This window comes from Sinocyclocheilus grahami, unplaced genomic scaffold (genome assembly GCF_001515645.1).
Source record: "Sinocyclocheilus grahami isolate Dianchi unplaced genomic scaffold, SAMN03320097.WGS_v1.1 scaffold159.1, whole genome shotgun sequence".
Classification (NCBI taxonomy): domain Eukaryota; kingdom Metazoa; phylum Chordata; class Actinopteri; order Cypriniformes; family Cyprinidae; genus Sinocyclocheilus; species Sinocyclocheilus grahami.
The window spans coordinates 1,662,562-1,677,469 of record NW_015505338.1 but is presented as its reverse complement, the minus strand read 5'-3'; positions in this window follow the sequence as shown (position 1 = coordinate 1,677,469).

Sequence of the window (14,908 nt, the reverse complement as noted above, 5' to 3'; positions counted from 1 at the left end):
GTGGAGAAGCTCATATCCCAAGTTGCTTGAAGTCCAGTGTTACGTTTCCACAGTCTGTGATGATTTGGGGTGTAATGTCATCTGCTGGTGTTGGTCCATTGTGTTTTTTGAAAACCAACGTCACTGCACCCGTTTACCAAGAAATTTTGGAGCACTTCATGCTTCTTTCTGCTGACCAGCTTTTTGAAGATGCTGATTTCATTTTCCAGCAGGATTTGGCACCTGCCCACACTGCCAAAAGCACCAAAAGTTGGTTAAATGACCATGGTGTTGGTGTGCTTGACTGGCCAGCAAACTCACCAGACCTGAACCCCATAGAGAATCTATGGGGTATTGTCAAGAGGAAAATGAGAAACAAGAGACCAACAAATGCAGATGAGCTGAAGGCCACTGTCAAAGAAACCTGGGCTTCCATACCACCTCAGCAGTGCCACAAACTGATCACCTCCATGCCACACCGAATTGAGGCAGTAATTAAAGCAAAAGGAGCCCCTACCAAGTATTGAGTACATGTACAGTAAATAAACATACTTTCCAGAAGGCCAACAATTCTCTAAAAATGTTTTTTATATTGGTCTTATGAAGTATTCTAATTGGTTGAGATAGTGAATTGGTGGGTTTTTGTTAAATCTGAGCCAAAATCATCACAATTAAAAGAACCAAAGACTTAAACTACTTCAGTCGGTGCGCATAGAATTGATTTAATACACAAGTTTCACAATTTGAGTTTAATTATTGAAATAAATTAACTTTTCCACGACATTCTAATTTATTGAGATGCACCTGTAGATTTTTTTTTATTTTTTATGGTGATTTTGCATATGATTTTCAATTAATTATTTGAAGTGAGTTGGTTAAGGGCGTGATTAGCTGATGTAGCATTGTGGGAGCATGTGATTAGTTGATGAATTGTGTGCATGGTTAATGATGGCTCTTAAATATTTAAATGCAATGTGTTGAATGCCAACTAAGACTTGCATATTTGTGCATAATGTTTTGACCCTGGATGCTTACAGAAGGATAATCTTTTATTTATGTGCTAGAAACATGAGCATTCATAATTTTTGTTGGTTCATGCTGAACTGGTGTTGATAAATGTACTCTTTATATTAATAAGTCAATTCATTTGATATCGTCACTGTTTTTAAGTTGCATTGTTTGGAAATTGGACAATTTTTCAGTGTCCAATTTCCGTTTGATTTATTATGAAGGTAAATCTATAAAATGAAAACATTTACATATATGTAGATTTAATTTATTTACATACAGTTTGAGTAAACAGTAATATATTCTGTGAAAACGTTTAAGTTTATTTACTTATATGCAATGTATGTGAAAAATATTAAAAAGCGGGCAAAATCAAATATTTAATATATTTTTAAAATATATTTCAAAATATATTTACATATGTTGTATAAAATATATTTTCTTCTATTTAAATTTAAGATATTTAAATATATGAAAATGTATTTATTATCAATATATTTTAATCTATGTGACTTCTGAATGGGATTGGCGAAATCACGGGGGGGGGGTCAGGACCCCCATCTGAGGGTTGTCCCCCCTAAAAATATCATTACAAACCACTCTGTGTATTGTAAATAATATAATGAACATATACTTAAAATAATTGTGTAAGTAGTAAAACAATATAAAAGCAAAAAAAAGCGTATTAAGTTTTGAAACATTTTGAGTCCCCCCTCCAGGGTTTCCGCGGGGCTTAAAAAAGTCTTACATTTAGTTGTATCAAATTTAAGCCCTTAAAAAGTCTTAAATTGTACAAGAAAGTCTGAATTATGATTTCAAGAGGTCTTAAATTTGGGGATGGAAAGACCAGAATTGCGATATGGCTGAATGTGACGATTAAACTTCAAAAGGCTATGATTATATTAAATAAACATGAGCGCTGCACGTTCAAAGTCTGGTGCTGCGCTGCTTTGTGCTCTGCCGTTACCGGGGAAACAGTTATATTTCTACCAAATGCTCCACCTGCTGTCAGAATGAATGAGCATTTTCAAATAAAACTGATGTTTTGTTCAGAGTTCAGACAAATGGAAAAATCGACCCATGTTTTTACTCTGCAAAAATGCAGAGCTTTAAATGTGAAAGCTGACCTTCAAAGACCACATTGCAAAGACCGCTCGACCTTGCAGGTTTGCATTGCACAACATCAGAAAAATCAGGCCCTTTCTAACGGAACATGCTGCACAACTTCTTGTCCAGGCCCTTGTCATTTCTAGGCTGGACTACTGCAATGCTCTTCTGGCTGGACTTCCATCAAGCACAATCAAACCTCTACAAATGATTCAGAATGCAGCGGCACGACTGGTCTTCAACAAGCCCAAAAGAGCCCATGTTACACCTCTATTTATCTCCTTGCACTGGCTACCGGTTGTGGCTCGAATCAAGTTCAAGACATTGATGCTTGCATATAGAACAGCCACAGACTCAGCACCCGCCTACTTCCACTCACTACTACGAATCTACATCCCCTCCAGAAGTCTGAGATCCGCTAGTGAGAGACGCCTCGTGGTACCATCACAGAGAGGCTCAAAATCTTGTTCACCATTCCTGGCTGGTGGAACGATCTTCCCACCCCTATTCGGAATGCTGAATCCCTGACAATTTTCAAGTGACAGCTGAAACTCATCTCTTTCGACGCTGCCTGACTTCATCATCAAAAAAAAAAATTATATCTCTTTATTTATTCCTTCTCTTTCTAGCTTACTTATTTGAACAATGTCTAGAAACTTGGTATTACAAGCACTTCCTGTAAATGTTTGCCTCTTTAAGAAGCATCGCTTTATGTATCCTCCAATTGTAAGTCGCTTTGGATAAAAGTGTCTGCAAAATGACTAAATGTAAATGTAATTCAAGATATGGGGCAGAAAATGTATATATTTAATCGTTAATATCACACGAAAAGTGAAGGGTTTTTTTTCTCCAAAAGTCAGCATGATTACAAATGTGATATTGATTTGATACAACAGTTCAATAAACAAGAAGTTAATATAAAGAGACTTACGTTTTAGACACCATATTTCCTGTCTTTGCTCTATTTCTCCAACAAAAATAATTCCAAGCACAGCCACAGCGCTGTTTTGTGTCGCTGAGCAACATGACGGTGTTTCATTCCTGAATGAATCACCCGTTTTCAATCGCAATGACTCACTTAATAGTGATTGCTGCCACCTACTGGCAGTTTTAATTTCACATTGAAGGTACCTTTTCATTTTTTAAATAAAGGGGTCCTATTATGCTCCTTTACAAAGTCTTGATTTTGTTTTGGGGGTGTACTAGAACAGGCTATCATACTAGGTTGTTCGAAAAACACATTCTTTTTTACATATTCTACATTATTACAACACCTCTCTCCCAAGTCTGGCATGAACGGCTCGAATAGTTCCTGTATCAAATGAAAGCCTGCCTTCTGAAATACGAAATGTGCTGTGATTGTTTAGCTGGGCCAGTGTGTGCTGTGATTGGCATGTAATAGCCGCCTGTGAGCTTCAGTTTAAATATTGCGTCAAAATCAAATCAATTTGAGCGCGATTTAAACCCGGATGATTGTAACCACTCTAAGTTCGTCTGCCTTGGGAAAGCTAGCGTGTCTCCAACATAGTGATGATAACACTTGTTGCCTTCTCTAGTGCAGCTCAACCAGGTCTCATCCCACAAATCCCGGAAAATATGCGTTGTAGTCCAAACGAGTCGTTTGTTGTAGTTTTTGAAAAGTAATTTGTGTTAAATAAAATAACTTAATATCCACTTTTGAAGTGGACTTTGAGCGTTGTAACTTTGCAGATCTTTTTTATGCTCAAACAGCAACATTACAGACTAACGAAAGTTGAAAAAGTGAAAAAGCATAATAGGACCCCTTTAAATAATTTCAAACATCAGTTTTCAATGTATTATGTTTAAAATATCAAAACATTATTTACGCGTTTGTAACTGCAGGTTAAAGTATTTAATGTCCCTCAGAGCTGCATTAAACAGTGTGCAAATGCATCTAAATGCCACTTCTAATGCAGCTTCTGTGTTTCCTCTGCATTGCAAAGATCAATTTTGTTGATACTGATTTCATTTGCTTGGTAACAGCCCAAATGCAAGAATTTGACTCAAAAGATGGTGCACACTTTTAGAAAAAAATTACTAAAAGGTAAAAATGCCCATAAAACTTGTTGGAAATGATTAATTTATATCACTGCTGTGAACTGAGCACACATAATATGAAGAATATAAAAAAATTCAGGAGTCAGCTGTCAGCACAATTAGAGATAAGATATCAGCACAATAACACACTCTATAGCAAAATATTGTCTAATTATCATTATCGATAAAATCCCTTTAAATTATCGAGATATCATTTTTTGTCAATTTCGCACACTCCTAATTTATGTTATTTAATTGATATAATAATTTATTGTTAATAATTGTTTAAATTAATATAGTAATTAATACTTTTGACTCAGCCTTTAAAAATAATTTAAAGGCTGAAATATAAAGTTTATCATTTTATAAAACTTTTTGTTTTTGTGAAAACTTGTATCTGAACTATAAATTATGCTTTTTACAGTAATTTTACAGTTTAATATGGTACTATAGACATTGCCCTACCCCGCTCATATGGTATTAATTTTATTTGTGCAGGTCTTAAAAAGGTCTTAAATTTGAGCTTAAAAATTCTGCAGAAACCCTGCCCATCCCTTGCCTCAAAGTGGTTTGGTCCACTGCCTGCTTTTCCTCTTTACCTCACCAATACACATGGACCATTGACACTCTATCTACAATCTAAATTAGGAGTGTCAATGGTCCATTTGAGAGATAGGTGGTGGTAATGCACTTATAAGTCTGCCGTAAAGCAAGAAGAAGAAGAAGAAGAAGAAGAAGAAGAAGACGCAAACAAGCTCAGGACAGTTCAGACATTGCGGTGAAAATCAGAGGTGAAAACGATATAAATACTGTTCAGTTTCTTGCACAGACCGATTGTTTTGTGTCTTTACACATCAATGTATCGTCACGAGCCGCAGGGTTTAATTTGGTTTTGTTTGTGTATGTTTTATGACTTTCAAAGCCGTAATTCCCATTCACTTACATTATATGACTGATAGACTGCAACGGTTTGTGTTAAAAATCTTCGTTTGTGTTCCACTGAAGAAACAAAGTCACCTACATCTTGGATGCCCTGGAGGTAAGCAGATAAACATCAAATTTTCATTTTTGGGTGAACTATCCCTTTAAGCCACATGTGCCATTCATGACATAATTTCCTGTTTCTTGCATGAAAAACAGTTTCATTTATTATAACTTTTCTTTGTTTCAGGGCCTCAGCAGGCCTTGCCTGAGCGTTCCTTTGGAAGTTCTGCTGTTTTACCGTGTTCTAGAAAATCTCAGCTTACAACTGAAGACATTACATTCTACTGGAGACACAATGAGACTCTGAAAGTGTATGACATTATTAAGGGCAAAGTCTCGCTGGACGAACAGGATTCATCATATGAGAATATAACTGAAATTATCTGTGAGAAGTATCTGAAAGGAGACTTTTCCCTCAAACTCAACAACCTTCAACGCAATGATACAGGAACCTACACATGCTACATCACAAATGAATTACTAATTCAAAGTGTGAAACTAGGTGTGTGAAAAAAGTTTGATTCCTTTAAGCAAGTAATATAAATTTGTTGGGGTGATTTTAATGGAAGTTAGAATGCGATTGTTTAACATTATGTTTCAAGATCTCTTAGTTTTTTGTCTCTGTGTCCACCAGAATTTAACCAAGGAGCATAAGTAAGAAAAAAGATTGTATTAGTGCCTTTTCTTTCTGTTTCCATTCTGCTCTGTATGTGAGTATCGAGAGGAGAAATAATTGATCTGCATTATTGCAATGTATTTGTTCCACTGTGGTTCAGAAAACGTTTATCCGAGCAAGCATCCGGTTTGTGCAAGAGCAAAGGAAATCCGCGTGCGAGCAGAGAGATTTGCGCTCGCGCATTATGTTAATGTGCTTTCGCGCTACTATAATGTGCTCTCTACATTTGTCATTAAAGGGGTCATATGATGTGATTTCAATTTTTCCTTTCTCTTTGGAGTGTTACAAGCTCTTGGTGCATAAAGAAGATCTGTAAAGTTGCAAAGACTAAAGTCTCAAATCCAAAGTGATATTCTTTATAAAAGTTAAGAGTCAGCCACGCCTACCTAAAACGGCTCGTTCTAACACGCCCCCACATATCTACCTCACTATGTGGGAAGATTTGCATAACACCACCCAAATGTTCACGCAAATAAAGAAGGCGTAACTTTTATTCTCACTGTAGTATTGTTGACGCTGCAGCCATGTCGTGAAGACGCTGTGTGCTTCGTTGTGAAAGCGAAACTACTTTGTTTGGTCTTCCAAAAGAGGATGATATCCGCTTCGTCATGCCTAGAGCTGATCCGTGCTGGTCGCTGAGGAAATACATCAACTTTCACCGTGGACGAAGCGGAATCCAGCCCGGGGTCCGTCACATGTGGTTGCCGCTCATTCGTTGGATCTCTACCCCGCCGCCTCAGCTCACTCTAGCCCGGCCTCAGCTCACGCTAAGCCGGGGCTTCCCCTCACGCTAGGCCGCTGTATTTTTCGTTGTGAAAGCGAAAATACTTTGTTTGGTCTTCCAAAAGAGGAACCGACTACAAATCAGTGGTTAAGTTGTATTTACAACACTGTTCCAGAACAGTTTAACCCAAATATCCAGATGTGTGCAGCACATTTTATGGAGGACTGTTTACTGATCCTGGGAGAGTAACATTAGACTAAAATGACTGCAGTTCTGACTCACGTAAGTACGTTTTCTTTTAAATGATTTGCCACTGATGATTCAAATGCAAGTTTTGGGCAGTAGAGTAGCACTTGTTGTTTGTAATTTCTCTGATCACAAATGCAGACAGAGTTTTATGTTTAAGCGGCGCGATGCAATGCAATGCAACGCAACGCGTAAAAAGACAGTATAAGTCATTATAATCAGTAATTGTGTCCCCACTGGATGCAACAAATGCCTCGTTTGTAATGGGTTTTAATATTTATGTCTCGTAGCTCCAGCCGGGACACGGCATTAACAGTATGTGAGGGGCATAACATTTCCGTCTCACGCTTGAGGTATTCGGCCAATCACAACTCATTCGATAGCTGGCCTTTGTAAAAATCGACGCGTTTCAAAAAGGCAGGGCATAGAGGAGAAACAATAATGTACAGTATGTGGAAAATAATGTGTTTTTTTTTTTTTTACTTTAAACCGCATAAACACATTTCATTACACCAAATACACTAAATAATGTTCTTTTTAGCAGCATCATATGACCCCTTTAAAATAATGCCATAAAGGCGGGCCTTCATTTGATATAGGAACTATTCGAGCCGTTCATGCCATACTGGGGAGAAAGGTATTGTAATAATGTAAAATGTGTGAAAAATAATGTGTTTTTCGAACAACCTAGTATGAGAGCCTGTTCTAGTACACCCCCAAAACAAAATCAAGACTTTGTAAAAGAGCATAGTAGGACCCCTTTAAATGTAATCTCATTTTTATTTTTGCGTGTTTTCATTCTGTTCTGTCTGTTATAGTATGTTTATTCATTTGCGGTGGAAAACAACTTATAACCTCAACCATCTGAGTCCATCACAGCCTTGGTGAAACAGCTGATGACACACTAATACATTATTAGCAATTAAAATGTGCCATATCAAAACTTGTTATCCAGCCAGACATATATCATTCATGCTTTTCATCTATGTTTAGTTAAATTATTTATTCTGTTAACTGTTGGCCAAAACAATATTTCTGATATTTTTGTTACCGTTTTCATTTCCATTATAGTATTTTTTTTCTTTTTCATAATTGTTTGCTCGTTACATTTTTCTGATACCCATGTTGGTAGCAGCAGATTCTTGCTTAATTAAATGCAGTTACTCAAAACTTTTACATTAATGATAAAATATAGAAAGGCTTGTAATGCTTTAATTTTCCCATTTACTCCTTGACCGGTAGGAAATGTGACGCATTGTTTACGCCTTCAATTATTATAGTTTTTATTATTTAGTTAAATAATATTCTGTTAATTAAAATGATTGACATTAAATGAAATATTACAGGATTGGTATATAAATAATTTTAAACTATTAAACAACAACAAAACGCATGACATTTGTATTCTTCACTCGGTTACATAGCCAATACTATTACAGGAAACCCAGAAGAACGCCATAAGAACACAATGCGAACACAATCACACACTTAAATTTCACAAGAACACACTAAATGATAGAATAAACATTGCACTTCAAAATGAACGCAAACGCCAGAAACTCGCAGTGACTGTACGACACGTGGTATTGATTGAATCCAAACAGCACAACTAAAAAATAGCCTAATATATATTTTTTTAAATACAAAAAAAAATTACAAAATGATTAAAATCTAATGCATCCATACATCCATTACCCCCACACAAAAAAAACTCTCTTCAAAATTATCCACAACACTAAAATAATTTATAGCAATTGAAACACAGGTTTCCGGTGTAGTGGCGAAATTTGCACCCTGCCAGATTATGCACCCCCTAGTATTGGTAGGTTTAGGAGTAGGTGTGGGGGAGGGGTTAGGATTATGGGTGGGGTTGGGATTAGTCAATCAGGTAGCGACTTCAACTAGGGGGTGCATAATCTGGCAGGGGTGCAGAATTCGGCACAACACGGGTCACACTCAAAAACCACCAGCTGATATTCCCACAAGAATCACTTCCTCAGTCCCTCCCCCACAACTGTCAAGGTCTGTTTACTTTCCAGTCAGTCAAGTGGTTTTATAAGTGACAAAGTATTGTGTCAAACATGCCGTGTGTAACGGGGCTGACGAGACGTGAGACGTGTGGATCCATCTGCAGGCTTTATTCAAGAGACGTGGTAAACAGGCAGGGTCAAACAATGGCAAACAGGTATATGGCGGGCAAAACACAAGAATAGTCCCAGGGCTAGCGTAGGTCACCGATCAGCAGACAGAATCACAGGGGCAAGACGAGAGGGAGAAATCCAAGAAAACAGGCAAAGATCAGAAACCGCAAAAACAGGCAAGGCAAAACAAGGAAAACACAGAGACTCGGAAAGGGGTACAGGCTAAACAATACTCAGCAGAGAAAGGTGGTTAGAGTGGGTGTTATATAGTGAGTGAGGTGATTAGAAACAGCTGTGTGCAATCAGTGCAGTGTGCAAATCGTGCAAAGAATGATGGGATATGTAGTCCGGGGTGCTATGCAACAGTTTGTGTAGTGCGAGAGTCAATGTAATGGAAAGGGTGACCTCTGGTGGTGAATCAACGGAAGTCCATGGACCGAATTCGTGACACCGTGGACACATATTTTATACCAGGATCAGAAAAAAAGGAGCATGAAGTTTATTATTCATGTAAACTACTGATATGCTAACATTTCATAAATTTATTAATTTATAAATAAATACATACATACATACATAAAATGTTTTGAGAATAATTTTTAAATGATTACAAAAATGAATTAATTGGTTACTCTTTTCCCACAAACTTTAGCCTACTCTTTTGTTCCGCCCGTGTTGCTTCAGATTGTTTTTAATTGCTCCATCACATTAAGAATGAAACAGACGGACACACACACACATAAAGTGGTAAGCTTCACATCTTCTTCTTTTTCTTCTTATTCATGATAGTTTATTGGTCCACTACATCACAGTTTAGCCTATGTACTAAACTTGTTACACATATGTATCAAAGACTTTGGTTAAACAAATTATCAGCTCATAAGGCCTCCTACTTCTGTGTGTAGATCAGTGGTTCTTTATCCTGGTCCATGGGGACCCACTGCTCTGCACATTTTGCATGTCTCTTTAGATCTTCAGCTCGTCAGGAGAGACTCCATGAACTGAAGTGAGAGACATGCAAAATGTGCAAAGTGGGGACTCCTGTATAGGAACTGGAGACTCCTAAATCTTGATAATGCATTCCATTTATACATTTGTATTGCAAATCTTATTTTACCACATGTCACTGTACACTTTTGTAGTAAGTGGCATTTGAAAATACATTCAGGACAAAATTATGTGAAGGATCGATCAGTCTAGTTTATTTGACATCTCTTTGATTGTAATCTGTCAGGTTTTATTGACTTGTTAAAATATGTTTGTTTATTTATGTTTCTTTGTGTGTTTTACTTATGTATGCATGTCTGCGTGCATCTTTTCATTTATTCAGGCTTTTATTGATTTATTTTTGCAATTATTGTTACACAGTGGAGTACAAGGAAAAGTAGGTGGGGAGAAGGAATATGTTGGAATATGACCCACGCCAGACTTGAACTGTTGTCCCCATGATCTAACAGCTCTTAAGTATCCGCAGTCCACTGTGCCACAGTTCTGACCAGTGGAAATGATTTGAATAATAATACAGCACAAGCAAATTGCCTTTAAGTGTCCTTCGGTGGGTCACTGCTGTCCTCTGATGTTCAAAAACAATAATAATGTATTATGGTGGCAGGTTGAGGAGGGTATTTTGAAACTTTTGAGCGTTTTCATCAATTGTTTATTTATTTTTATTTCAATTTTTTCTCAAGGTCCACTTTTATTTATTTATGGTTTGTTGACTATGTACACTTTTTATCTATACTACGGAAATAGATTCCCACTTAAGAGTTTAAAGTAGGCCTACTAAAAATAAATGATACAGGCATGATACAAGTCTTTTATATATATATATATATATATATATATATATATATATATATACCTGTATGTTAAATATAGTTATTAATTAAGACTGATCAGCAAAATTCATTGAATTACATTTACGATTTTTGTCAGTGGTCAGTTTAAAGTTCACAATCGTCCTATATATATATATATATATATTTATGACCTAAATATAACAAATAGACAAAATTAAAATAGACAAAGTTGAAAAACCTAAACCAAAGTTAGTCAGTTGGCCGGTTCTTGGTTTTCTAACTCAGTACTGCTCTCTTGTGGTCAAGAGGTATTTCCTTTGTGCTGTGGCTTATTTTTTTTATTATGACTGCAACTTAAAACAAATCAGAAATAGACAAATGGGAAAAGCACAGAAAAAAGCCAGCAGAAAACATGAAAATCACATTATTTCTAGTAACATATCACTGACTCTAGAACTGTGATGAAAAATACAGTCTCTCGTGCATTATTGTTAGGTATTATGTTTTACATATTTACATGCCCCTAACAGTGTATAGCTTGCTGTATAAAAGCAATATCAGCACATATGCATAAATGTAAGAATAAGTATAAGCTTTATACTTAAACATCAAGTGAGACATATATACTTTATATACATAGTTTATATTTGGTTTGAGTCTTGAGGTTGTTCGAAATCCAGAACTTGAAGATTCTGCAAGTTTGTATCTTGAAATCGTTTCACGTTGTCTCTATTTCGTCAATCAGCAAGAAGCTTTAATAGTCCTTAAAAGTGAATTCCGATTTAATATTAAATAGTTCAGCCAAAAACATATTATTTGTTCACCCATGTTTCATGGTTTTTATTTTTTAATAACATTACATTTGTAGTCATTATAGACAGCTGTTAAAATATTCTTCAAAAATGTTAAAATAGCATATACACAGATATTATGGTCAGAATTTAAGCCCATAATGTTCCCATTTGGAGCCATTTATGTATAATGAAAGGACTCACCTATGATCACAATGATCAGAAGAGCATTTATGGAAGCAGAGATGAAAATAATCTGCCAGTGTGTCTGACTCTTCTCATGATTCTTGCTCTCTTCAGTTGGTTTCAGTGCTGTGCAACCATAGAAATATTTAGTTACAATTTGCATAATGGTCTAAAAAAGATGCAGTGTGTAATACATTGTTGTGTAACATCAATATGATCAGTGAATGGTCACTCACCAGTGATGTGTAGTCTGGTGCCGTCGCTGTATTTTGGAGGTGCGTCTGTGGTCACACAATAATAAAGTCCTAAATCATCAAGAGTGACATTATTTATGAACAGACGATGTTTACTCTGCACTGAATATTTCTGTTTAAATGTTTGACTGTAGTAACAATGAGCTGAAGTTGTGGAAGAGAGTAACATCATAACTGGAGGATCTGGTAGTTTCAGTAATAACCCGTTAACCTCCGTTACATGCAGTTTATAGTCACATTTAGACCAAAATCTGTAAAATGATCTGTTAAAGTATCTGCAGCTCGACACCATGTGAGCAGATCTGTGAAATAAAACACGTACACAATATGGATTATTATGGTCTCATAAAACATTATAAAGAACAGCTCATAAAAAAAATTCAAACATTCATAAAGAACAACATATAAACTCACGGAGCTGAGGCTGCATGATATTCAGGATGTTCAAACACTTCATTATTCAGTCCTGTATCTTTCACACAACGTTAGAGTAGAAACTTTACCTCACAGCTTTCAAGATAACAGGGTGATTTTAACCACAATCAGGAGGAAGTTAAGGGAGGTTTGCTTTTGATCTAGTGTTTTTGTCTGTTTGTTCAAAACTTCAAAACTCAACCATTGGCCTACATAGAATCTGTTGTCATTAATATATACAGTATATATACATATATACATGCTCTCAGAAGCCACTAAATTGCTACAAACAGTATTGTTCTTTTCAGCTAAATGGTATAACTGGGCCACAGTATCAAATTTCTTCTTTCAAAACTTGACAGTTTTGTGGAAATTTTTTGAATAATGGAGTGGGAAGCATGACACTTGTTTCTCACATTTGTTACAGTATTTATTATTCTTTGTTAGCTTTAGTTAATACAAATACAGCTGTTTTTGATTTTTAGCTCATGTTAATAAATGGAACCTTATTGTACATTGTTGCCACAGAGTTTGGTGTCATTTTCACCTGGTCAAACTCCTAACCACATGATGCATGCAAGTCTATGTGATCATGCTGTTCATCTAGTCATCAAACCAGTGGAAAATATCATCTGCATGAAACCATAAATGTGTTAACCACACACCGGTAAAAAATAAACTGTGCAGAATAAATATGTGTGTGAAAATATTAAAAGCAATATGCATGCCAAAAAATATTTTAGTGTAATATGAGCAGATTGAGGATGGTAGATGGAAACAGAGGATCTAAGTGATTGGAAACAATAAAACAATGAAAAGCAAAAACAAGGGAACACAGAGAGCAGAGAATGAGCAACTGCATCAGGGATTGTGGGACGACAGGGAAAACTACAAAGGACTACAAACATGGCACTAGAAACAGGAAGTAAAACAAAAATACAAACATGGTGATGCAGGGAACATATAACAAAAGCTGCATGATCTCCATTGTCTTATCCAGATGAATATCTGCTATACTGTGATCATTCAAACATCTCTTATTGTGAGCAGAAACACTATGAAACCTCAAGCTCAAAGAAGAGAGCACGTCAGAGCTGAACTTATGAGAGTGGAGCAACAGGTGCTATATAGCACTTAAAGTGGTTCCCCTATGATTGTGAGCCAATTAATAGCACCATTGTTTTTGGACTGTATCCATTCATGCATATTTCATGTAAAAACTATAACAACTCTGGTGTAAGTACTATTTTAGGATAACAACATGCAGAGCTGCAAGTTCTTAATTAAATGATGAATTAAATGCAAGTGTAGTAATACTGAACGCATTTCATTCACACAATTTCATTAGCTCTGGCAATCTCCTCACAAATGTTAAGCACAGAAAGTGTCTCTATACTTCCCTCCGTTTTTATGTGCACCATCATAGAAATTCGAATGGTTTCCACTACAAATACCATTACAAACATTATAAACCATCAAATGTTAATCATTAAAAACATTAAAAATGGTATCCTGTAGTTGGTTTTGTGCCATTTTCAACTAGGATTTAGTGTTTTTAACAAGCCACCAGCAGAAGGCAACAAATTACCATTAGAGAGCCACAGGGACCATTACAGTTTCCACTGAAACCAATACAATTGCAAATAGTGATAGATGCTATTTACACTAAGTAAAAATAGCATATTGTCTTAGCGATGGACACTAAGTGCAGATAGCAATGGATTCTATTTACACTATTTAAAAATAAGAGTATTTTCTTTGCAATAATAGTAGTCAGATGCTAGTGCATGTAGTGCCAGATATCTGCACCTCACTGTTATTGTAGTACATTATAAAACAGCATGCAATAATAACGTAATAATATAATAATAATTATAATTTTTATTAAATAAATAATGACACGGTGTGATATGTCATGTGATGTTGTTCATATATACACACACACACACACACACACACATACATACATACAGTATCACATATATAATTCATTGCATTCAGAAAGAGTTCAGACCCCTTCATTTTTTCAAATTGTATTACATAAATCTTTATGCATAAATGTCATAAATGGGAGGACAGCATTCAGGGACATTTAAAATGAAACCTTTTGCCATAATTCCTTGGAAGAAAACTCAGTTTTCACATGTTTGACTATCAGTGTTAGTTTGTGTTCCTTGTGTTCCTCACCCTCGTGTGGGATAATAGAGCAGGAGAACTGCCCTGAATCTGTGCAATTCAGATGTTGGAGTCTGATGGAGAAGTTTCCATTCTCATACTCTTAGGGAAAACTTTCTATTCGAACTTTGAACATTGCGTCCTGGCATTTTGTTGAGGGAATGCCGTTTTCAATATCATAAACAACCATGATTTCATTGTATCTCCAAAACACATTCATTTCCACTGGCTTTAGCACTCTTTCCTTGTATGAGCATGGCAATATAACAGAGCCTCCAACAACACCAGTGATATGAACTGGGTCCTGCAGAGACACCGGAGACAAGAGTAACAACCTTAGAAAGCAAACAACAGCAAAACATACAG